The 27,213-nt window shown below is 40.1% G+C and overlaps 1 protein-coding gene across 5 annotated transcripts in view; it reads left to right on the forward strand.

Annotated features, from left to right (window-relative positions):
• CCHR5.PART0H21orf62 (chromosome chr5.part0 C21orf62 homolog) overlaps nt 1-27,213 on the forward strand; it is a 557,240-nt gene that overhangs the window by 23,467 nt on the left and 506,560 nt on the right. The window contains exon 1 of one of the 5 annotated variants that reach the window (XM_044071417.1): nt 7,487-7,646. The exons of the other annotated variants lie outside the window; for them this stretch is intronic. The gene's annotated coding sequence lies outside the window, so the exon portion shown is untranslated. Of the gene's footprint in view, nt 1-7,486; nt 7,647-27,213 lie in introns of those variants that run through there. 5 annotated transcript variants of the gene reach the window in all.

Genomic DNA, 27,213 nt, shown 5'->3' on the forward strand with positions numbered 1-27,213 from the left:
TCAACTATACTTCAGAGGTAAATAATCCATTTGGTAGTGTCAGGAAAGGTTCTAGCATTATTCTACAAGTATAGTAAGGGTTATACTAGAACTTATTAGCGTTATCATTTATTTTGTTTTTAATCAGCTTAGTGTTCTTTTTTTAAGACATTTTTTATGCTGGTAATGCTGTTCTGCAGCAAGTAGCAGTTTATGTTTTATGTTATTATTTTTAAGCTTATGTTTTATTTTAATAATGGTACATTATCATTGCCATGGTCTTCGTCTATGTTAATACGGTGGGTTTTATGTGGTTTAAATGTGTATTATTGTGAATGAATTTTTAATTGCTAATGTGACTGAGGGGTGTTTGATCACACATAGAGTAGTGACAAAAATATCTGCACTCTGAACTTGATAAATGTATTTCTCACATCCCCATTCTAATTATTAGCATTGTTAGGATATGTATCATATCATATTTTATATATATATATATATATATATATATATATATATATATATATATCAAAATATGTATAGACACACACACACACACACACACACACACACACACACACACACACACACACTGGGACAAAAAAAAACACCATATCATAACAACACAACGGTGAAATTTATTAAAATCACAATCACTACTTTAAGAAAACCAGGGACCAGATTCCAAAAGAGTTGTTTTCAGTCCAACTCTGCCCTGATTCTGAAAGACCTTGCTGTCAGTGTAAATGGCTTACTTTGTGTGTAGGTCCTATCGATAAACTGGCTTGCAGAGTCAGCCAGATTCCAAATTAAAATATCTGCTGTCAACCTGCTCTCAGTGCAAGTGGTCGCTTACACTGAGAGCATGTCTTCTGGAATCAGGCTCCAGGTCTCTCTCTGTTAAACAGAACATCTTCAGTGAATAAAATTAGTATATTGCAAATACAATTTAAACCTTAGGGGTGAGAACTAAAATTTGTTTGAGCATAATTTAAAGGTACAGTGTTAAGAAATTCAACAGGACTGAAAAACATGTAAACCTCAGGAAAAAATATATATTTATACATATTCTCCAACACATATTAAATATGGCAACCATGACTGAAAAATTCCATAATTATAAGGATGTGAAGTAAATCATACTATTGAATAAAACATAAGATAAAAAAATCCTAAATGGCATCATTTAATCCATAGATGACCCACAATTTAATAATCCATCTTCTGCATTTACCAATAAATCTCTCCTGTTTACAACTTTTATTTCTAAAGAAACAAAATATTTACTTCCTTTTCTACAATAATAGCATTGTGACATCACCTTAGGTAAGGCACAGTGACTAACCATCAAGTAAGAAATTGCGCCATGTTTAATCTATAAACTCCTATTTTTTACTACTTCCCATCTCTTTTTGATAAGCTTAAGTGTCTTCTTCATCCTATTATCTCAGTGTGAACCTCTGGAGAAGTTCTGTTGAGATGAAACAGTAACCTGTCACCTACCAATATGAGTCACAAGTCTGTGCAACCTGTCCTCATATTACTTTTTTATATGTGTGGTCCACACAGCCTATCTAGACTTTGCCAAGGCCTTTGACACCATCTCCCACTCTGGAATCATAGATAAACTTACTAAGCTGGGCATTAATCCCTACGTCACTCAATGGGTTGCTAACTGGCTTACTGATAGAACCCACACTGTAAAAGTAGCCGACTCCAAATCCAGCTCCAGACAAGTGACAAGTGGAGTACCTCAGGGTTCAGTCCTGGGACCGCTCTTGTTTGGCATCTACTTCTCTGAAGTACAGGCCAACACTAAGGGACTCTGGATAACAAAGTTTGCAGATGACTGCAAACTGGGAGCCATTATTGAATCTCCAAATGATGTGGATACTCTACAAAAGGGCCTTACAGAAACAGATGCTTGGTGCCAGAGCCATGGGCTCAAGCTCAATGCCAAGAAATGTATAGTTATCCCCTTTGGGAAAAACATGTATCCGTGAATTACCATATAGGTGGCAGTACACTAAACACTGAAAGTTTGATAAGAGACTTAGGGACACAGGTGGACAGTGGTCTCATCTTCGATAACCACATCGCCACAACAGTCAGGAAATCCTTCTATGTGGCACACCTCATCACTAAGGGCTTTTCATCTAGAAAAAAGGAGGTCATTGTCCCACTGTACTCATCCCTCATTAGACCCATTATAGAATACAATGCCCCGTTTGGTATGTACCTCTCAAGACATCTGCAACAACTGGAAAGGCCACAGAAATACCTCACTAAAAGAATCACAGGCCTAAAGCAGATGCCCTACGCTGACCACCTTAAAAAACTCCAGCTATACTCTGTCGCATATCGTCTACTCAGAGGCGATCTTTGCTTAACATACAAGACCATGTCAAACCCAGAGCTGTTGGACATGCTACACTTAAAGAAATCCCAATCCCTCAGAGCCACATGTTCCAGGGATCTAAACCTTGTCATCACAATAAACAAAACATGCTGGAGGGATAGGTTCCTGACCCAGAGACTCCCCAGACTCTGGAATAGATTGCCCATACATGTCAAGCAGAGTGCCTCTTTGGTCCTCTTCAAAAGGAACCTTGACGATTGGATGGGAGAAAGGAAATTCACCCTGGGGATCACGTCAGTCACCCTGCTAGACAGGGGTCCAGGGAAGTAAATAGCGTGGGAAGAAATAGCCAGGGAATTGTTATGGCTAGGCTTGTATAGGCCCTAGGGCTGATAGCCTAGTACCAACCTATGAACCAGCCTATGAACCTATGAGGCATTATGAGTTGGTTAAGCAGTCACTGCAACTTACAACCAAGAGGTAAATGTTCATTTAGCCTCATGTACATTATGTGTATAAAATGCATATGATGTGTTTTCATCTTGCAGTTTGTAACTGATCATTTTTGTCTGAAATTTCTAATACTTTTACCTATCACAATGTATACACTCTATTTTTCTATTTCTGTCAAAGGTATATCGTTTATCTATTCTTGCTTAGTCTGTTATGTAACCTCTCAACTGTACAGATTTTCACAGAATGTCCAGGTTTTTGTCTCATACTTTCGGTCTGTTCCTCATACAAATTGTGTTTTTTGGCAAATCATTGGGATGATTTAAGGATTAAATTCAATAAATAATGACAATTAGAGTTTCAGACTTCATATCCTTCAGAAAATGTATGGTAATACAAATCCTGTTATTATAGCAACTTTCCAACTTTATAAGAGCAATATTTAAAATATGTCCCTATTTTTAGGCCATTGTCCCCCCATTTTGTCAGGCTTTGTTCAGATTTCTTGGAGTAAGAGGTTGAGAGGTATGTTTCAGATTACCTTAAGACTCAGATCATACATGAGAAGGGTCTATCAGACCATGCCAGTTACCTGCCTACCAAGGTTTTAAATACGTAAGTTAGTAAATAAATAAATAAAATATTTATATTTCAACAACATGCCTCAACAGCCTGCTATTCGACTAAACTTTGGACAATAGAAAAGTAGACATTCCCACTGCAATTGTTTCCAATCCTTCAGTCTACTGTTAACCAAAAAAAAAAAAAAAAAACACAACTTCTCTAGTGAAGTCTTGGAAATCAGCTACTCAGTTTTCCTGCACCATAAACATCCCATCCTTATTTTCTGGTGTAACAAGTATATATTACGTAAGAGGCTTTCATGTAACAAGTAACACCTTGGTTTTGGACTGCCAAGTCAAAATAGGCATTAGGATCTGAAATGCTGTTATATGTTTGAAAAACGGATGTCAAGAAATTCACCTGAAGAGAGAAACTCTAAGAGGTGAATTTCCTGACATCTAATTCAAGAGCACATGACAATTGCGTGTTGTAGCTGACTTTATTTGATAGCTCCAGGTTAAAACAAACAAACAAAAAAAAAATCTTGTGTGACAGCAGAAGGTGTATAATAGCATTTAAAGTTGGCAGTCAGTAGCAGTGCACTTCACTTCTGCCTGCTGTTTGCGTGGCAGCATTGTTTCTTAAAGCTTATGCTTCTTTCTAATCCAGTCCCCTGGTGTGCACCATATGTGGGACAGTGCAAGATTCACTTCCTTTTACAACAGTGACGTTTCTAATCCAGTCCCCTGGTGGGCACCATATGTGGGACAGTGCAAGATTCACTTCCTTTTACAACAGTGACGTTTCTAATCCAGTCCCCTGGTGTGCACCATATGTGGGACAGTGCAAGATTCACTTCCTTTTACAACAGTGGCGTTTCTAATCCAGTCCTCTGGTGTGCACCATATGTGGGACAGTGCAAGATTCACTTCCTTTTACAACAGTGACGTTTCTAATCCAGTCCCCTGGTGTGCACCATATGTGGGACAGTGCAAGATTCACTTCCTTTTACAACAGTGACGTTTCTAATCCAGTCCCCTGGTGTGCACCATATGTGGGACAGTGCAGGATTCACTTCCTTTTACAAAACTGACATTTCTAATCCAGTCCCCTGGTGTGCACCATATGTGGGACAGTGCAAGATTCACTTCCTTTTACAACAGTGACGTTTCTAATCCAGTCCCCTGGTGTGCACCATATGTGGGACAGTGCAACTTTCACTTCCTTTTACAACAGTGACGTTTCTAATCCAGTCCCCTGGTGTGCACCATATGTGGGACAGTGCAAGATTCACTTCCTTTTACAACAGTGACGTTTCTAATCCAATCCCCTGGTGTGCACCATATGTGGGACAGTGCAAGATTCACTTCCTTTTACAACAGTGGCGTTTCTAATCCAGTCTTCTGGTGTGCACCATATGTGGGACAGTGCAAGATTCACTTCCTTTTACAACAGTGACGTTTCTAATCCAGTCCCCTGGTGTGCACCATATGTGGGACAGTGCAAGATTCACTTCCTTTTACAACAGTGACGTTTCTAATCCAGTCCCCTGGTGTGCACCATATGTGGGACAGTGCAGGATTCACTTCCTTTTACAAAATTGACATTTCTAATCCAGTCCCCTGGTGTGCACCATATGTGGGACAGTGCAAGATTCACTTCCTTTTACAACAGTGACGTTTCTAATCCAGTCCCCTGGTGTGCACCATATGTGGGACAGTGCAAGATTCACTTCCTTTTACAACAGTGACGTTTCTAATCCAGTACCCTGGTGTGCACCATATGTGGGACAGTGCAAGATTCACTTCCTTTTACAAAAGTGACGTTTCTAATCCAGTCCCCTGGTGTGCACCATATGTGGGACAGTGCAAGATTCACTTCCTTTTACAACAGTGACGTTTCTAATCCACTCCCCTGGTGTGCACCATATGTGGGACAGTGCAAGATTCACTTCCTTTTACAACAGTGACGTTTCTAATCCAGTCCCCTGGTGTGCACCATATGTGGGACAATGCAATATTCACTTCCTTTTACAATATTGATGTTTCTAATCCAGTCCCCTGGTGTGCACCATATGTGGGACAGTGCAAGATTCATTTCCTTTTACAACAGTGACGTTTTTAATCCAGTCCCCTGGTGTGCACCATATGTGGGACAGTGCAAGATTCACTTCCTTTTACAACAGTGACGTTTCTAATCCACTCCCCTGGTGTGCACCATATGTGGGACAGTGCAGGATTCACTTCCTTTTACAACAGTGACGTTTCTAATCCAGTCCCCTGGTGTGCACCATATGTGGGACAGTGCAATATTCACTTCCTTTTACAATATTGATGTTTCTAATCCATTCCCCTGGTGTGCACCATATGTGGGACAGTGCAAGATTCATTTCCTTTTACAACAGTGACGTTTTTAATCCAGTCCCCTGGTGTGCACCGTATGTGGGACAGTGCAAGGTTCACTTCCTTTTACAACAGTGATGTTTCTAATCCACTCCCCTGGTGTGCACCATATGTGGGACAGTGCAAGGTTCACTTCCTTTTACAACAGTGACGTTTCTAATCCAGTCCTCTGGTGTGCACCATATGTGGGACAGTGCAAGATTCACTTCCTTTTACAACAGTGACGTTTCTAATCCAGTCCCCTGGTGTGCACCATATGTGGGACAGTGCAAGATTCACTTTCTTTTACAACAGTGACATTTCTAATCCAGTCGCTTGGTGTGCACCATATGTGGGACAGTGCAAGATTCACTTCCTTTTACAACAGTGACATTTCTAATCCACTCCCCTGGTGTGCACCGTATGTGGGACAGTGCAAGATTCACTTCCTTTTACAACAGTGATGTTTCTAATCCAGTCCCCTGGTGTGCACCGTATGTGGGACAGTGCAAGGTTCACTTCCTTTTACAACAGTGAAGTTTCTAATCCAATCCCCTGGTGTACACCATATGTGGGACAGTGCAAGGTTCACTTCCTTTTACAACAGTGACGTTTCTAATCCAGTCCCCTGGTGTGCACCATATGTGGGACAGTGCAAGATTCACTTCCTTTTACAACAGTGACATTTCTAATCCAGTCCCCTGGTGTGCACCATATGTGGGACAGTGCAAGATTCACTTCCTTTTACAACAGTGACGTTTCTAATCCAGTCCCCTGGTGTGCACCATATGTGGGACAGTGCAAGGTTCACTTCCTTTTACAACAGTGACATTTCTAATCCAGTCCTCCGGTGTGCACCATATGTGGGACAGTGCAAGATTCACTTCCTTTTACAATAGTGACGTTTCTAATCCAGTCCCCTGGTGTGCACCATATGTGGGACAGTGCAAGTTTCACTTCCTTTTACAACAGTGACATTTCTAATCCAGTCCCCTGGTGTGCACCATATGTGGGACAGTGCAAGATTCACTTCCTTTTACACCAGTGACGTTTCTAATCCACTCCCCTGGTGTGCACCATATGTGGGACAGTGCAAGATTCACTTCCTTTTACAACAGTGACGTTTCTAATCCAGTCCCCTGGTGTGCACCATATGTGGGACAGTGCAAGATTCACTTCCTTTTACAACAGTGACGTCTCTAATCCAGTCCCCTGGTGTGCACCATATGTGGGACAGTGCAAGATTCACTTCCTTTTGCAACAGTGACGTTTCTAATCCAGTCCCCTGGTGTGCACTATATGTGGGACAGTGCAAGATTCACTTTTGTGTCAATCTCACAGCACAGACAGAGCACTCCTTGTAATATATCTTATCTTCTACATTTTTCAATTTATTACCAATAGTTGTAGATACAGTAATGTCCATTTTTAAAGTAGTACTTTATACATTATAGTAAAATAAGCACAATTACATTTTATTGTATTAATGTGTCCAACTCTTTTTTTTTTATTTTTTTTTTGTATTAACTCATAGGTCATACCTCAAAGTTTTAATAATAGATCAGTGATACATGAAGAAAATATGTAATGCAGGCAATGATGTGATTCATACCACAGATGTCAAAGCATTTCTCAATGCATCACAGACAGGCTAGAACAGCATTTTTTCGTCTGTGTATTGCTTCCTGCATGAGTCACTGAAAATTACCACTGTTTCTACTTCCGTCAGCTACATATTTAATGGTTAACATATCATCCTGTTTACTTTTTAGCAGTTGTTTAAATCGTTTTGTAACGCACTAGCTGTGGGAAAGTTTTGCAGATATGGTTTGATATTAACTGACTACAGTAATGTGTGTCTTTATATGTTGGATTATTACACATGGATTTAGTATGTTTTTGCTGACTACGTAAGTGCTTCTCGGTTTTATATGTTTGATTATTGAGAGAAATGCATGCATGAACTAGTTTTACAAAAGCTAGGTAGTTAATTGCATTTAAAACTGTCATTTTATGTTTCATTTTGCATTTCAGTCCTGGTGACATATAGTGTAAATTTCACCAAAAGCAATTTAGGAATAGTTGTATACTTATTTATTTCTGTATTCTTTCCCGGCCAGTCACTAATACAATGGTACTCACAAGCATGACATCTTTCCTGCAAAGTCAAACTATTAATGCAGCTGGTCAAAAAGAACACTGCTCACAATAACAGAGGTTCATTCAAACCAAATCTCCTTTCTCTGAGCTACATTTTATTTTCCAGGAAAAAAATACAGTTGCTAAAATATTGTGTTGTCATTTCATTTATTACAGTCTAATCTGTAAACCAAGATGTCCTGAAAAACTATTAACATCAGTGTGCAACTGTACATCTCAGTACTTTGAGGAGATAGTGTACATAGTTAATTCACTATATGGTGAGTCAAAGGATATTGTCATTTTTATGTAACTGAGGAAAACAAGTATAAAAGCAGTCCATGCATCACATTTAGAGTACATAATTATTCTGTCGTATTCCAGAATATGCTGAATAGTTTTACTGATGTTCCATACTGTGGATTTCTAAACAAATACAGAATAATGCAGCAGCTGTGTTTTTATGCTTGCAAAATATACTTGGAAAAATGATGTTTCCTCAGAGGCACAATCTGAGCAATTCTCTGGGTATCTATGTAAAAATAGCATCATTCTTGATTTAGCCAGCTTTTATTCTATAGAAAGATATATCCCATTTGAGATGTTAGTAACAGCCCAGGTGCTAGAATGCCTGCTGGAGCAGATTCCATATACCACAGGTGCTTTTTGTGTCTCAGAGAGAGTTCAAGTGACCTGCAAACAACTCTTTATTCTTAACATGAGGGCTGGAGGTTTTCTGTTGTCTGACAAGTCTCCTGGGGAGACCAGGTGCTCACAGCAAGATGACAACACATTCAGAAGGATTCTATCAGATTTTTTGCAGAGAGAGACACATTTGTGGTGCTGCATGTATGCTTCCTGCGTTTACATCATTGCACATTAGCAGGAAGGAGATTTCAGGTATGGCATAAAAAAGCAAAGTGTTTTCTGAGTCAGTGCACTGTCATATGCTTCCCCAAATACCTAAACTTTATTCTATATGAGAGACAGGTAAGTATCTTGCATAAGTGGATGGGAAACTCTCTGCATATCTGAATGATAGCAAGAAGTCACCAGCTCTTAAAACATATGCCAAGAGTTTTATAATCTCCCCATCAAGCCTTCCAAGCACAGCAGTCAGTGAATCGTACAAATGGCTACACTAGTAATCCACAAACAAATTCAGCTAGCAATGAACATGACAACACCAGCAGGCAAGTACCCTGACAAGATATAAAGTTGGTCATCATTAGCAATCCCAGAAGGAAATATAATTGTAGCAGGTGATTTAGTGCTCAGACACATAACTGTATCAAGTGATTTAGTTCTCAGACACTGCACTCTCCAAATTAAAGGAAGGAGCGCCTGTGGCCTGCTTTTCTGGATTGGTTCAAAGTGCCTTTTTTCAGCTGCACTTTGTTTGTTTGTCTTTTCGGCTTTTCCCGGTTAGGAGTCACCATAGCGGAACTCCCATCCGCTAATGATTGGCAACAGATTTTTTAAGGTGCCGAGTTGCCAGCCTGACGCCCAACCTTTATCGAAGGCACGCCCATTCACGCATGTCTTTCGGAGGCCACTCGACCGAGGGGAAGACATGCAGACTCCACACAGAAGGCACTCCAGCCGTGAATTGAACAGGAGAACCTCTTGCTGTGAGGCAACAACACTACCGCTGTACCATCGTGGCTGCAGTCTTGTTACAAAATACAATTTGTAAGTTATGCATACGTTATACAGCAGAATCAGTATAGTATAATACTGCAGACAATGTACAATAGAATTAAAAATAATTACAATCCACTGCTATATAATCAATAAACAACAAATCTAGTCTAGTTACAGAACCAGAGTTCACATTTGAATTGGACTGCAGAAACTATTTATTTGCCCTGAAAGCTGCATATAAATGATTCATAATGGTGGTGATGTTGAGGTGAGACTTAAATGATGAAGAGTAGGTATGGATTTGACGTTCAGTGGGACTGTACTGGATAGTTTACAACGCCCACAGCAGAAAGATTTTGTAAAGCATTATTAGATCAATAGCTTGAGGTGTAATGTATGAAGGGGTTGGCATCAGATGATTGCAGGTATCAGGTGAAAGTATTGGTTTTAAGGAAGGGACATAGTGACAGAGTGGCTAAGATGTAGGATTTTGCATATCAGCATGAAGGACGATAATTTAACACTCAGTATGAGTGGCAGAACTTTTGCCTTGATGAGGGAAGTACATCGCTGCTTAAGTGGTGTGATCTATTCATAAACAATCCAAATTTAGCGAACACAGTTTGACATCTGCTGCAGCTGAGACAGGACCCTGAGTATGAGTGGGAAGATGTGTACCAGTGCTGGCAGAAGTACACTTTTTGCGATGATGCCTTTTGCCTTGGGTGTAAACAGGTACATGACTTGCTGTAACTAGGAAGCCATTTAGTTTAGTAGTTGCATAACTGAGATGTGAGAAGAAAGTAAACTGTAGATGCAAATCTAGATATTTAAAGTGCTGAATAGAATGCAAAGTTCCCCTCTACAAGTGAGGCAACAGATCCTTTCATGGAGGTCCCAATTTGAATATTTAGCACTACCAAACAGCATACCTTCAGTTTTTTGACATTAGTGTTAAATCTAATGAGATGAACCAACAGAGAGGTACCATGAAGTCATTTTCAAGGGTGCTGCTAATGCAAACAGGGGATTAATTTAAAGTACAGTTGCCTATGTCATGGGACATTTGAGACTGTTATCCTGAAACTGTTAATGAAGGCAATAATCCACAAGTAACCAAGGATGGAACCCTGGTGGACTCTTACATTACTCTAATGCAGATGGGATAAGCATTCCATACTTCAAGTCTGAAGGAAGAAGTGCTGTGTGAAAAAACTGTGCATCCAGTGCAGGCATATATGACTGTTAGTCAATAACCTGTGCATCCAGTGCAGGCATATGACTGATAGTCAATAACCTGTGCATCCAATGCAGGCATATGACTGATAGTCAATAACCTGTGCATCCAGTGCAGGCATGTGACCAGTAGTCAATAACCTGTGCATCCAGTGCAGGCATATGACTGGTAGTCAATAACTTGTGCATCCAGTGCAGGCATATGACTGATAGTCAATAACCTGTGCATCCAGTGCAGGCATATGACTGATAGTCAATAACCTGTTAATACCTGTAGGAAAAAGGCATGCTGCACTGAATCAAAGCCTTTGGTCACGTTGATAAAGACTGTACCAGTGTGTTTTCCTTCATCCATGCTAGTCAGAATATGGTTAGTGAGACAGTGTAGCAATTAAAATGTGTGTCCCTTTCTGTGGGCATGCTGTTGAGAGTAAATAAGTTTGTAGTAGATGTGATGTACTCTAGGAATATGCAGCTCTCTATATAACTTTTGAATGTGGGAAGGAAAGATGTAGGACTATATGAGATGAGAAAATGAGATTTCTATCCATGTTGGGGTATTATTGTAGATGCCTTCTAAAGGAGATGAAAGGTAACATTGATTAATAATGATCTGACAGAATCCTGAAGTTTGGTTTTAAATGCATCACAAGCTTTTAGGAACTGGGAAATGAGACCATCTCAGCCTGCAGATATATAATTGAACTACCTCACATCTGGACCCTTCCACGGTCATGGCCAGTTAGATCTGCAGAGGCAGGCTATAGGATGGTTACCACTGCCTCATGGATGCAATATTAGTCAATAGTGTTGTGAACAGCACCTTCAGCTTCCTGTCCCTATATTGTGCATGAAGTGGATGCCATTCTACAGGCTATACATAAGTTGCACAAGGTCCCATAGCCCATGCAGTGCACTCCCTGTCTCAACAATGGTGTGAATAAGCAGCTGTCTCTGCTTGAATCACTGACCTGCACATCCACTGATTAATTCCAGATATTGCACCCAGGTCAAGGATGGATCTGGAACCATGGTGTCACTGTAGACCACCTTACCGTTTTGTTGTGCACACCATAAACAGTGTGGCTCACAGATCTCATCTGGGCTGGGGACTGGTGTGTAGCCTAGGTAAGGCTCACAGACACAACATGTCTGCCAAGCAGTAATGAGGCTAGAGTTTCAGCCTGTCCCTGCACAGGATCCTCATGTGTGAGGGATATGATTGTGTCAGTCTTTTAGTGTTATTGGTGCTGAAAGTGTCACTGTGTCGTCAGACTGTGCCATATGTACATTGTCATCATCATCAGCCATAGGTGGCCTGCTGACATCAAACATATGCTGCCATATTGTGTTAGATTCTGCACTGGTACAGCCAGTGAAGGCATAAAGTAAAATATCAGCAGCAATGCTAAACAAATGGCTAACCCCTCCCACCCATGAAAGTAATGATCTTAGATGACAGAGTCTGTGAATACCATCAGGATACCTACATCTCTTTTGAACAAGGTGTTGCAGTTGAAGAATGGAGGTATTTGAAGGGCAGATATATAGAAGCCTCTTGCTGAGTAAGTTCAGCATCACATGCAGTACACTGTACTATATGGCAATGTGACAGCTAATACTAACCTGGTATATCCCCTACAGACACTCATGCAGTTGACACCAGCCTAGCTCTCATGTCAAGGCCACCAGCAGGTATGACAGCCTGCTTCACATTCTCAAATAAGGACACCAGAAATTCATCCACTTCTGTGAGCCATTTCTGTATCAATGATCCATCTCCTGTAGTGGACATATTTTTGAAAATGTCCTTTGGCTTGCTCTTGGCATGCAATATCCTATCAATTACCCTTCAACAAACCTGCTATAGACACCTATTATGCCCATCAACAGCAGTGATGTCCTATACCACTCCATGTGACACCTGTTCCTGAAAATCCACAATACCTTTGGCCAGGATGTGCTGCCATGGTGCTTCAAGACTCAGAAGGCTGTTCACAGTGCACATGTGCCAGAAAAGCAAAAAGCACATTTTGACCTCACTTTAAAGACAAAAATCAGGAAGGTACCTTATTTCTTCTGCACTTATCACCTATTGATTTCTGCTGTTTTAGTATTGAAAGTTTTGCTTATTTTGTTTTTGTTTTCTTTTATGAAACTCAGTTATCGTGCTTGTATACTTGCCTGACTGAATTCATTAATTCCTGTGCTGTGCCTGTGTTTAAGCTACTGCTTTCCTCCATTTTAACTGTTTCTGCTATGACTGATACCACTCAAACAAGTTTTGATCACTTAATTTCAATTTCTTTGCTGGTAACTGAAGTGTTGTGTTGTACAATCATCTGACTGAATTCATTAATTATTGTACTGTTTCCCTGTGCACAAGTCTGCTGTTTACCTTCCACTTCTGCTGACTGTAACTTAGCAACTGATACATAATAGTCTTAGTCAGTTTGAAGGCAGTCTGAGAGATAGTGGTAACTATTCAATGTGACAGGATAAGCAGCTGCTATTAGTGGAAAACCAGCATTAATTGGGGGGAATCAAAAGTTTTTTTAAAGTATGTTTTTTCTTTAGTTTGTTTAAGTTCTTAGCTCAGCTGTGTTGTCTTGAGGTGTGCAGCATAGCACAAACCTGCTTTCAATAGATACAGGCACGTCAGCTGAAGTTTTACCCATAGCAAGCCTAACCAGAGCCATACCATTAGTGGCCAGTGCTAAAACTGCTACCTCTTTATTTTGGAGCATGTTAAGTTACTGTAAGCTGCTTCTACTGTAGTCGAGCATCTCTTAGTTATTATACTACAAATGTACAGATAAATCTTATAATGTCATTCAGATAGCTCTCTTATTTCCCAACTTTCTATACTCTTGGACAAAATGGAAGGTCAGGCAGATTGTCTTCTCTCAGTTGCTAGCCTCAAACCATTTGGTATACTTAAACAGTGTAGCAACTGCTTGATGCTCAGTGGTAATGAACTACTACTTACCCCATCACAAACTACTCAAGAGAGATGCAAATATTTAACTAAGATGAAGGTAACACCCTCACAAAAGAAACCACACTCTGTAAGCACCCACACTCCCACAGCTCACCACTCAAGTAATTGGAAAAGTGTCAAAAGATGAGGCTGTAAAAAAATCATTTCTCAAGACACCAAGATCAAATAAGACCAGATTTCATCAAAAGGTTTTGTACCACAATGCACACTGCTGCATCCACAATTGGGAGTAACCAGAAAAAAATCACCCTAAATGAACTATGCTTAAACCTTCCAATAACAATAGTGTACCGGTAATTGATGACTCCATAGTAAGACACATAGACTCTACCCTCACAATGCTGGAAAAAACAGGGTGACATTAGTTTGTCTTAATAGTGCCAAGATCTCTGGTGCTAAAGGGCCCTCAAGTTCTTTAAGACAAACAAATGCAACTATAACATGATGGATTGTCCACGTCGGTGTGAATGGCCTGGTGAGGAAAACCCTAAGGGAGATGCAAATAAACATTTCTAAGCTCACCGTGCAATACACAAGTGCAGTAAAGACTCTGGTATTGAGCAAAATCTGCCTTTTTGAAGAATGACCTGAAGTTAAAGGGAAATATGACTAATTTCAAGAAATGGCACAGTAACTGGTGACATGTGAGTACGATGTGTCAGCACTGAATGAACTGTTGTACAGCTCCACTTGCTCTGCCAAGGGCAGCTTGCACCATTCATTCCAAGGCTCCTGCATACTGTCTAAAGCCTTTGTGACCCCCATAGTGCCTTTTTAGACAGAGTCCAGCTAATGGAGCTTCCAACCTAAAAAACGCATCACAAACAAAGCACTGGAGAATATCAAGGTGGTGCTAGGCATCTAAGTAACAGATGGCATGAACCTGAAGCCCTCCCATATTTGCAGCACATTTATGCATGAATTATTATTGAAACCTCTTTTAAGAGTGCAGAAACCATCCCCACTATGCCAGGGTTTTGCACCTTCCATGCCTTTAGACCTCATGAGAAATGTGGTAGAATATCAGTTTTTGTTAAAGACCAATTTAGCCCCAAGACACATTTCCAGAAACCCACAAATCAAATTTGAGATTTAGCTCAGCCTAAATAAAACCAACTATCAGATCATAGCATGTTACAGGACACCTTCAATGAACCCTGAAAATCATGCATATTAAATACTTTGGATGAACTTTACATAAAAACTCCAGCATCCTGAGAGAGTGTAACTTCTCATTGATAAACTTAGAGACCTGTATCTCAAATGTAAGCTAAAGCCGAAAATGCCTTGATTTTATAAACAAGAATTCCCTGAATCAAATAGTCAAAGTGCTCAATAGAAGTGGAAATGTTACTGACCTGGTTCTTACAAATTACATGCAATTAAATGGATAGCTTAGTGGCTGAGGGGACAGAAACCACAGTGAGAGTGTAGCAGGTATAGCCTCAGTGAGCAGGAAGGTAACTAGTGAGGTAGCACAGGGTTGTGTGCCAGGATCTTTACTATTTGGTGTATTTCTGATCTCCAAATCAAAACTGGAGAACTCTAGTAAAAAGTTTGTCACTGATTGTAAACTGAGTGTTATACTTGAATCTCCTTATGATATGCAGAAGCTATAAAGTGAACTTAAAGATGTTAGTAACAGGGCTGCTGATAATGGGCTAAAACTAAATACTTAATAATGAACTGAATAATTGGTGTAATAAGTGCCACGTAGAGTGGAATGATTACAACCATGGACCTGTAGATAATACCTTCAGATATAAGTTATGCAATGAAAAAGGAATTCCTTACAACAGTGAATATGCAGTGATCAAAGGGCACTTCATTGTTAACATAGTTGTAATGTCCACAAAGGTTCCTTACCAGGAGAACCCAGGGTATAAACACATTGTCCTGTAAGAACCACCTTAAAGTCCTGTCTCTACACTCTTGTCTCCTACAGGTTACTGAGGAATGATTTATGCCTGGCATCGCCTAACTTCCTGTACAGAAAACGAGCTCAGACATAAACCAACACAATATATAAATTTATCAGGAACAAAAAAAAATATTTTCCCCCTCCACTTTCAACCACCTTCTTCAGCAAAGTAACTGGTCACCTCTTAGAAACCTCCCACTTGATCAGGCAGTCCTTTACTTCAACAATACCTTTCTTAAAATACTTAACAATCTAGCACCCACAAGAACAGTAAGAGCAAAAACCAGACACATACCTTGCCTATCTAAAGATACCCTAGCACTGCTGAAGCAAAGAGACAGGGCATGGTCCGCTTACCACACTACCAAAACTAAAACAGACCACACAACATATCTCCAGCTATGTAACCAAACTAAGAGACAGATAAAAACAGACAAGAAAACTATTTACTTTCAGATCAGCAAACCCTCCAATTTAACCCCAGAAAATGTTGGCAGAACATTAACAATCTTGTCAACCCAGGCTATACTTCCTACCCCCCCACCCACCCATCAACTCCAAGGTTTGAGACCCAATAGCTACACAATTTAATACCCACTTCATTAACTCAATCACATCTCTTCTTGGAAATCCAACTAATCAAGCTCTCACTGTTCCCCTTCCCTCTTCCGACTCCCCCACCCCTTCTCTTTCACCCAAGTCCAAACAAACTACATAAAATCCCTCTTTTTCAAACTCAAACCCTGCTGTCTAGCAGCTGATAAATTACCTAATGAAATCCTTAAAACTGCTGCCCCTTCAATCGCCTGTCCCTTATCAGTCCTAATCAACTGTTCTATTGCTGAAAAATATGTACCCCATCTATGGAAAATATCCCACATCATTCCCCTACACAAAGGTGGCCCCCACTAAGGATTTAACTAACTAGTGTCTCATAGCCATACTCTCCCTTCTAGCCAAAATCTTAGAAAAATGCATTCACTCCCAACTCCTTGCCCACCTCCTTAATCACAAACTCCTCTGTCCCACACAACATGGCTTTAGGCTAAAACATAGTATCAGTATTGCCCTGCTATCTTTCACAAACACCATTCAAGATCTTATAAACAGAGGCCAAATGGTCTCTTCCATATTCATTGACATATCAATAGCCTTTGACACAGTCTCCCACCAAATCCTACTAATTAAACTATCATCCCATGACCTCAACACAACAGCCTTGTCCTGGTTCCATAGTTATTGCTCTAACCATCAGCAAGCCACCAAATGGGAGAACACCCTGTCCCCACTTCTACCCATCACTGTTGGTGTACCCAAGGCTCTATACTTGGCCCCCTTCTCTTTACAATTTTTACTAACAACCTCAGCTCTTCAACCCAACTAGCCTCCATCATCCAATACGTCGACGACTCTACATTAATCTGCACAGCCCCCACCCCCAGGATTACAAACAAATATGCAAAAATCTTTCCAGGACATAGAAAACGACCTCACTAGCCATCAACTCATACTTAACTCCAACAAAACCATGTTAATTGTCTTCAATTACAATAAACTCAAAACATATCTGGCTCCACTTTCTATCCTTTCCACAAATGGAACCAAATAGATCCCACCAGCCAAGCCAAACTTCTATGTGTCACAATCCATGATAACCTAAGGTTTGACATCCACATCTCCCTCACCATCAAAAAAGTCCACTGCAAACTTGGCACCCTTTACAGAATTAAACCTTACCTTACAGACAATGCCAGACTAGCCATTGCCTGCACACATCTACTCTCCACCCTCCTCTATGGCTCCCTAGTATTTACAAGCATTCATAAATCTGACCTAAATAATCTGGAATCATGCTACAACAAAATCACCAAGTTTGCCACAGGCCACCCTTACAGAACCCACCACTGCTCTGTACTCTCCCAACTTAAATGGTTAGAACTACCAAACCTTCTAACATTTAACTGTCCATAGCCCACAATATCATTCACAAACCTAACAACTGCCCAGCACTCACCAATCTAGTCCAACCCAACAGCAATCCTAGAGCACTAAGATCCTCAAATAAACAATTGTTAAAGATTACCCAAGCCCACAAGACACAGGGGACCACCCTCTTTTCCCATAAAATTACCAAACTGTGGAACACTCTTCCTCAACCTATGGCTAAAAACCCAGCATTCAAAAGTTTATAAACCTCCTTAAGGAACATCTAGCAAAACACTGCTCCTGCCATACTCCTGGTTAAGGTACCTACCACTCCCTTACATTACTCTAAACTATCTCATTCTCACAGCTACAACTATTAACTGCTGAAGGCTATCTTGTTTCTACACTTGGTTTCAGTTATTAATGTATACATACATACTATGTTTTTAACTGTTATGTAGACTGCATTTCTCTGTCTTGCAATTACTGTATCACACCATTCTCACTATTAACTCATGCAGCCAATTTTTATCACTGTGTCATTTTTTTTTTGTTAAATTTAATTATTTGCTAATTATTGTCATATAACTAATTTCTTTACTGACTTGCTTTGTATATTGTTGATTAATACCTGTTCAATTTGATTGTTTAATACTGTCTATTTTATGCATGGAGATTTTCTCCCCATGCCTCCACTGAAAATGGGCCTCATGCACAGTCGGACATTACCCGGTAAACAAAATAAATAAATAAATATAGGGCACCCTTGGATCCAGCTCTGATGGACCTTTTGCACATCCATAAAACAAACAGCATCAGAACCACTAGGTCCAGGGATTTAAAGTTTGCTTGTGACATAAATAAGACATGTTGGCAAGACAGCTATGCGTGTCAGAGGATCCCCATGCTCTGGAACAGGTTCCCCCATTCATGTATAGCAGAAACTATCCATAATCTTATTTAAGCATAACCTTGACCAAAGGATAGAAAATCTGAAATTCTCCCCAGGTCTGGCCCCCATATCTCTGACAGACAGAGGCATACAGTAATGCCCAAACTAACAATCTCCTCCCCTACATAAACTCTATAAACTTCCTAACTAATATACCCCACTCCTTGTAAATGCCCATGATGCGTAGGGACACAACTGGGTTGACTTGCACAGCTATACTTATAAAGGCCCTGGTAGGCATTAGCCTAGTGTATACCTATGAACCTGTGAACTATAGGTCCCCAGATCCCTAACTATGAGATCTTTTTCATGGGTGTGTTGTCAATGTGATAATTATAAGGTGAGTCATGCTTACTGAAGTGTACAATTTTACATTTCTTAGCATTTCGTTTTTTACCATGGTTTTGTTCGAGACTGGCCTTCTTGAAGGATCTTGGTGTCTACCGGGGAGTTTATGGTGGCACCATGTTTGCAGTCAACTGCAAGCTTGATCAGCCGCAAACCTTTAAAATTAGCTTGGACCTCTAAGAAGTAAATACTATCCAACAAGCTATGACAGGATTGACATTTAGCTGGGAGACTTTGTCTATGAAACATGAGTGTGGGATGGTCTCATCAGAACTGTTGATTAAGTTCAGATGTTTATTAGGGTAAAAGTGCTTAACTTGATTAAAGTATCATCACCGCCAGTTCCTCTTTTCAACTGCATGTGTAATTATTTTGGTTATAAATTCCAATATCTTAATGGAATAAACCCCTGATCCCACAGATGCTCACATTGCCACAATCTCTCACAATATGGCAGCCCTACATTATGTCACTTGAATTTAGTCCTTACAGCACAGCAATTATTTTGAAGGTGGAGTTTATTGTAGCTGCCTATGAATCCCTACTATAATATACAACACTATCAGTATTAAACAAAACTATCCTGTTCGTCCATGCCCATCTCAGGACTAATCACAATATGCGCGAGCACAGTATCTGTGACAATGGTAGCAACCTTGGGTCTGTGCTACAGAGCCTTTTTGAAACATGTCATCGTTGCACTACATTGTGCATCATTTGAAATCTGAGCATACATCCCTGTACACAGGGCTGCTGACCTGAGAGAGTAACTATGGCAGTCTCTGACAATGGAAACAGCTGCGTTCCTACATGATACCAAAGATGAAGCAAGATTTTTATGTTCTTCCTCCACTAGGACTTCAGCAGCACTTGCTGGGCCAATATAAAGGCCTATTGTGCAAGGGTGATGCCTGGCATGGACTTGCTGGGATGGTGAGTGATGCCACTAACATCACCTATCCTGGTAAACAATGCAGGCATCATTATAGTAACCTGTGGTGGTGTCATTCAGACCTGCTTAGCTAGTGGGAAGCAGAGGTTAGGGACAGATAGCCAAACTTGTACTGTAAGCACAGATGGCCTCATATAATTCCCTTTTCTATTCATACATCCTCCACTGTACTGACTTTTCCTGCTTTCTTTTACAATGTCTGAGAAGTAGAGAGATGCTATGGAATGATATTGCAAAAACCAAGAGCACCTCTCCTGCCAGTGGGGTGTATATGCCATGTGCAATACTGCACTGATCAGCTTTAATGGCATGTGTAACATATGTATGTACTAATGTATTCTCTTTTTGTTTCCCCTACATCTGTAAGTCTTGTTATAGCAGTGGCAAAGAAGTAATGGTGTGCCAGTCAATGTCTCTAATGCTGGGTCACAGACAGATGGAGGTCACCTTGCTGAAGGTGACCTGGAGAGCTCACTAGTGACATCTGCAGTGACATCTCAGAAGGAAATTGGGAGTCCTGTTTTGGTAGTTAACCAGAGCAGTCCCCTGTAGTCTACTAGGATCCCTTGCATAGGAGAGTGATGTTTGAGGTGGGCCAATTGCTGGATATCCACCACTAAACTGCAAAGCACCCCCTGAAATTTCTGGATACATCATATAACTAACAGTCCATGATCATCAGGCCAGCAGAGACATGGCCTGCACTTGATGTCAGTCACAAAGTTGACTGATGCTTGTGTGAGTTGACTTCTGGGCTGGTCTGACATCTGCCATGTTTTCTGCCCTCTACCCTCCATCCACGTGTTACTCTGCCTTATATGTCACTTTCTATACTTTTTTTGTTGCCCAATCCTCCCCATCGCCATGTGTACATCATCTGTCAGTCTTTGTTCAGCCACTGTTGTCTCCACCTATTGTGTCAATACCACTCCTGTCTCTCTGTGTCTAGGTTTTAAGTTTGTGTCTGTGCCCCTACAACCTTCTCTTCATCCTTTATCTTTCATATAACCATTCCTTCATACTTTCATCATCTACCTTTTCTCTTCTTTTAGAAAATACAAGAGCCCTTCTTACAAAAATGCCCTTCTTCCCCCACCAGTAATTCCTTACAGTTATCATTTTCTGTTTTCCACTGTTTCCTATCCCCCCTTTCCTCCCCACTTATATGGTAACATGGATTGACACTTTACTTTGCTGTGTTGGCCTTTCTTTACCTGTCCATCACTGCTTATGTGGCAGTGATGTAATAATTGGATAGAGCCTTGGACATACTCAGACACTCTTGAGTGCCTTTCCTGTGACCACTCTGACCACTCCAGCCAGAAGCACTTTGCTAGCATGACTCCTGCACAGATCCTGATAAATGCCAGTTGTCCTTGTGATGTTGCTCTACTAATTTAATATGAACTCCTTTTCTCCAGCTATTGGTGCTATGCAAGCCTTGATTAATATTTACAATAACCTAACCACATGCTATAGTTGACATTCATGAGCAGCTGCAAACTGCTTGTCTACAAATCCCAGATGTCATAAAGTTTCATCTTAAAAAGCAATTTTGCATGCAATATATAGAAAGTTGTTTCATGTCTGAAATCACTTTCTGAGCTAAAATATGCAAGGACATTGCAGCTGTTCATGAGATGAGGCCTCGGAGAAAACATTTTGTAGAGTCAATGTAAGAACAATGGGCTTTGGCAAATGTATTTGGAAATGTTCTCCTCTCAGATATCTATGTCATAAAGTAATTGAGGTATCACATATGGCTTGTCAGACTAAGTGTCAATTACACAAGCAATAATGTCCGACAAGGTGTGTGTTATTGTGTTAGTAGCACGTGACCATTGGTGTTCTGAGGCCCAATGCCTCTACACCCATGGAAGGGCATTATTTACACAATAACACACACCCTGGAGAGCACTATTGCACTTAGAGAATGGGCTATCTGTTAAATTGTAATTACTATATACATTTTTGTAATATTTTTAATGTGAAATAATTGCTCTGCTCAATGTTTCTGACTTTCTGCAGTATATGTAATTGCTGTTAGAGAAAATATTTTTAAAACCAAAATACAAATATAATCAAATTCATCCTCAGATTTTTTAAAAAAACACACAGAATACAAGGAATTGTACCTCTCTACTCACACCCCACCTTCTTTCCGCCCTTCCATTTACTGTCCCTGATTTTACTACAATTACTGCTGTTTACTTACAAAAATACAAAGGATTAAATTGGTCAATAATGCCAAACAATAAGAATTTTATACCACTTTCTTAACAAAAATGAGCTGAAGAACTGCTTGTTGCAGTCAGTACTCAATCTCTATCAATTCCACGTTCAGGCACACACACACACACACACACACACACACACACACACACACACACGCACACACACATACATTCACACAAACACAAACATGCTTTGCATTTCTATTTTTTTTTTATTAATTTTTTGTTTTAATTTTATGCTTGCTAAACAGCAAATTGCTGTTTAGTGAGAGCAAAAGATGGTGGCCATTTCCATTTTAATTGTCTGAGTTTCATGGCAGCTTAATATGCTGCCATGAAGTTTTGGACTCATTTTTCAGCAGGCATTACCTGTACGTTAACACCCTGGTGGAGAACAATCATTCTTCAGTCAGGGTGACAATGTACAGGTCGCCCATTCTCTAATGAAGTTTAGTAAAGCTTAAATGATGCCATTAAATTCTATATAGACTCTTATCTTTACAGTTAGTTTCTTTGCAGGATAAAACTTACAGAATTCATATCTTGTGGGTTGACCTCATAACATCTAAAGCATCATTTTGCAATTGTACATTAAAAGCTGATTTCACAATTACTGTCTGACATGATATTTCCAGTCTGAAATCACCTTTTGGAATAGAAACAAGCATGACATTGCAGTGTTTTGCAAATTTGAAATAAAAATATCAAATTTAATCTAAGGTTCTGAGGAAGTTCTAACAAAATAAATGTAGAATCATAATTCTAGAAGTAAATATACTAAGGAAAAAGATATTCATCTTAGGGTTCTGTGATGCCCATGCACTGGCCCAATAATCAAAGAGCCTCAATCCTCACCACTAGCACCAGTGAGGGGCATCCACATTGGGGAGGATAACAAGTACACACACAGTAAAGTACAATTTCCCTTAAGAGCACACAGAGATCACAGTCAGTCTGGAGCTGGTTTCTCCCTTTCTCTCCAGGTCCCCAATAACACCCCCCACTGGCACAGCTATAGAGTGGAGTCCTTGGCCAGGGATCCAAGCCAAGTCCTCCCAGCACTCCCTTTGTCCACCCAGTGCTTTGTGTCCCTGCCCAAATAGCTCTCACACATGCACACACAAACACACACACACACACACACACACACACACACACTTTGAGATATGATTTATATACAAACACACAGACACCCCTGGGGAAGGCTGGCACAGGTTCACTAGCTATGCCTCTTTGCACAGGCTATAAGGTATTAATCCACTGCCACCAGAACCCATACTTATCAATTACTATAAGGCCCTTCCCAAATGGTTACCAATTCCACTGTGTAATATTACTGTTATCCAAACAATGTGTGACCAGAACTTTTAAGGCTATTAGAGTGGCTTATACAGTATCACCAAATCCATGCAAGTACTCTAGAGCTTAAATTATTTCTACACAAAACATCCACAGTTAAAAGGTTTAAAATATTTAATAATAAATAATAAAATCACAAGACAAGATACAAAATGCTAAGTCTTTCTCTCTGAGAAAGTCTTAAATTGATAATACACAGTACTGCTAAGTCATTTCAGATTACATCATTCTTGACACTGCCGCTGAGGTTTCCCAGGCTCACAGAACTCAAAATTTAACATTTCAACAGCTGACAGGAAGTCACAGCAATAAAATACACTTTACATGTGAAACCTAGTAATTTTCTTTGTCTTAAAACAATAGAAAGAAAAACTTAGCCCAGTCATCCTGTCTCCGAGCTTGAGATCAAACACAGTTATAAAATTCTTTGCTCATCGGCTTTCTTCCAGCAGGGTGCACTGTGGTTACATTTTTGAAGCTCAGTACAACATATAATTTAATCATAACATATAGCTCTCTTTACATTTGTAAAACAAGCCCGTGGATTATATTAATATTTACAATGACATAGAATTATCTACAAAATTCTATCTGGCTGGGCTGGCAGCCCCTCAGTTTTTCACCCCCCCCCCCCCGAGACCTCAAGCTAATTTTTCAAGTGTCCCTTGAGAAACATTGCTTGACAGGGTTGAGTCTATCTGGGTATACCTTACCCCATTCCCTGTCTTGAGAGCCCATCTGCATTGGCACTGCTAACCCCACTGCGGTGCTGCACTGACATATCATACACTTGCAACCCGAGGCTCCACCATAGCAACTTGGCATTTTGCTAGCTGGCTCAATGTAACCATGTTAGGGGATTGTGACCTGTAACTACAGTGAATTTCCTTCCATACAGATAAGACTGAAGTTTCTGCAGTGCCCACACTATGCCTAGACATTCCTTTTCTACAGCTACATACCATTCCTCCCTGGGTTGAAGCCTATGACTGAGATAAACCACTGGGTGCTCTTCTCCTCTGAAGAAATCTGGCTAAGTACAGTCCCCACCCCATGGTTCAAAGCGTCCACCAGCACAACAAATTATTTGCTGTAATCTGGACTGGCTAACACAGGGGTCCTCCCAAAGCTTCTTTAAGCTTCTGGAATGTCTGCTGACATGCTGGGGTCCACACTACCTTACCTGGACTGTTTTTCCTTGTCAGGTCTGTGAGGGGAGCAGCTATATTACTATAACTGGGGACAAACATTCTGTAGTACCCTGCTGTCCCTAAAAATGCCCTCACCTTCTTTTTAGTAACAGGTGCAGGCCATGCCTGAATGGCTTCCACTTTGGCTGGTTCTGGCCTGATCTTACCACTCCCCACTCTATGTCCCAGGTAGGAGACCTCTGCCATACCCACCTGACATTTGCTGGGCTTAATGGTCAACCCTGCCCTCTGTAGTCTGCCCGGCACCTCCCTTACATGCTGAAGGTGCTCTTGCCAGGAATGGCTGTAGATGGAAATACCATCTAGGTAAGCAAGTATAAACCCTCCTGCTCCTGCTAGGATGTGATCCACCAGCCTCTGGAAAGTCGCTGGGGGATTTTTCATCCCAAAGGGCATCTCTGTGAACTTATAAAAGCCAAAAGAAGTCACAAAGGCTGACCTCTCTCTAGCACTGGGAGTCAAGGGCACCTGCCAGTAACCCTTGGTAAGATCAGTGGTGGTAAGATACTTGGCCCCACCCAGCTGCTTTAGGGCTTCATCTGTCCTAGGCATGGGGTAAGCATCTGACTCTGTGTGATTATTTAATTTCCTGTAGTCCACACAGAACCTGATGCTGCCATCCTTTTTTGGCACTAGCACCACTGGGGAGGCCCAGGGACTGTTGGACTCCTGAATCCAACATTTCCTGTATCTCCTCCCTCAGAGTCTGGCACCCTATAAGGGGCCTGCCTAATAGGCCTTTGGGGTCCTGTATCCACCTGGTGTTGCACCAGGTGGGTGCACCCTGTTTTCTCAGTGAACATGTCCCCAGACTCCTGTAACACTGCTCGGATTTCTCGAACCTGGGTAGGAGGTAGCTGTTGGGACATTGCTACCCCTTCTACTGAGGTGTCAGTCCAAGCCTCACTGAGGAGATCAGTCACCAGATCTCCCACAGACTCCTCCTGCAATCCACTGCAAATACTCAGCACAAGACAGTATGTATTACTTCAACACAATGCCATTACAGAGTTCAGAAATCACAGGAAATACTTTAAAACAATGTGGTAGGATAGTCTGACATAAATATAGAAAAAAGCTAGTCTAATTTTACTATTTCTATCTATCGCTAAGAGAAATCACTTTTCTAAATACTACTTACAGAGCAAGCAAGTTCTGTTGAGTGGATGCTCTTTCTAGATCCAAGACAAGATACAAAATGTATTACCACAAAAGGAAAAACTCCACTGCACTTCTGAAAATTGATTTAATCCACTCGAAGGAAAAACAGTCTTAAAAAAATTAAGAATAATTATAAAAATGATAGTAAGTGTAACAACTGTAATAAGAAAGAAATAAAAGATATGGTTTATTTTGTTTCAACATATTCTGTACTGTCTGAACAAGTTAAGACACGAGTTATGTTCAGCTGGAATGTTCTTAAAAAGGAACTGGAATTTCTGAACAATAGTGGGCTTAGTTTCTCTTATAGTAGAGGTAGGAATGTTCAGGATTTCATAGTACATAGTCGATTTAAAACACCAAGGATGTTAATGTACAAACAAGTGCAATATCAAGGTACTAAAAAATGTGGAAAGTGTACTATATGTAAGTATATAGTTCCACAGTTCAAAATTATTAATGGAATTGCTTTTGATACTAAAGGAACTTTTAATTGCAAATCAGAACAAGTTATTTATGGTATAGAATGCCCGTGTGGTAAATTTTATATAGGAGAAACCAAAAGAACGTTGTGTTGTAGGTTAAAAGAACATGTTAGAGATATTAAAAATCAGAAAGAAAGTAGCCCTTTAGCAGTACATTTTTATAAGTATCATAATAGTAAACCTGACAATTTAAAAGCCACAGTATTGGATAAAGTTAATAATGAAGTATATTGTAGTGAACATCATGTAAAACAAATATTAAGGAGAAAGGAATTATGTCTTATACTAAAATTTAATACTTTAAATCCAAATGGACTGAACCATGATTGTTCTTGGAAAAGTTTGGTATAAGCTTATAACAAAATGTATATATTCTTTTTAGTATAGATGTTTTTTAACATTTTTTTACTGCTTGTAGTTTGTCTTCTTCTTAATTGGTAATTAATTGATAGTAATTACTTGATTGTTAGTAGAGGTGTGTCTTTTGAAATGTATTTAAAGTGAGTATTCAGTGTTGTGAAATTTTTACTCTGTAAAGGCAAGTTCTGCCGAGGCGCTAGAGAAAATTATTTGTGGAGAAGAAGTTATTGTGCTTTTTTACCTTCGAGTGGATTAAATCAATTTTCAGAAGTGCAGTGGAGTTTTTCCTTTTGTGGTAATACAAATCGTATTTCTATCTTCATTTGGTGGTTTTTGCAAGATACAAAATGCTTAATCTTCCTCTGAGAAAGTCTTAAATTGATAATACACAGTACTGCTGAGTCATTTCAGATTACATCATTCTTGACACCCCTGCTGAGGTTTCCCAAGCTCACAGAACTTATAATTTAACATTTCTACAGCTGCCAGGAAGTCACAGCAATAAAAGACACTTTACATGTGAAACCTAGTAATTTTCTTTTGTCTTA

Source organism: Protopterus annectens, chromosome 5.part0 (genome assembly GCF_019279795.1).
Source record: "Protopterus annectens isolate FY-2018-M chromosome 5.part0, PAN1.0, whole genome shotgun sequence".
Lineage (NCBI taxonomy): Eukaryota > Metazoa > Chordata > Ceratodontiformes > Protopteridae > Protopterus > Protopterus annectens.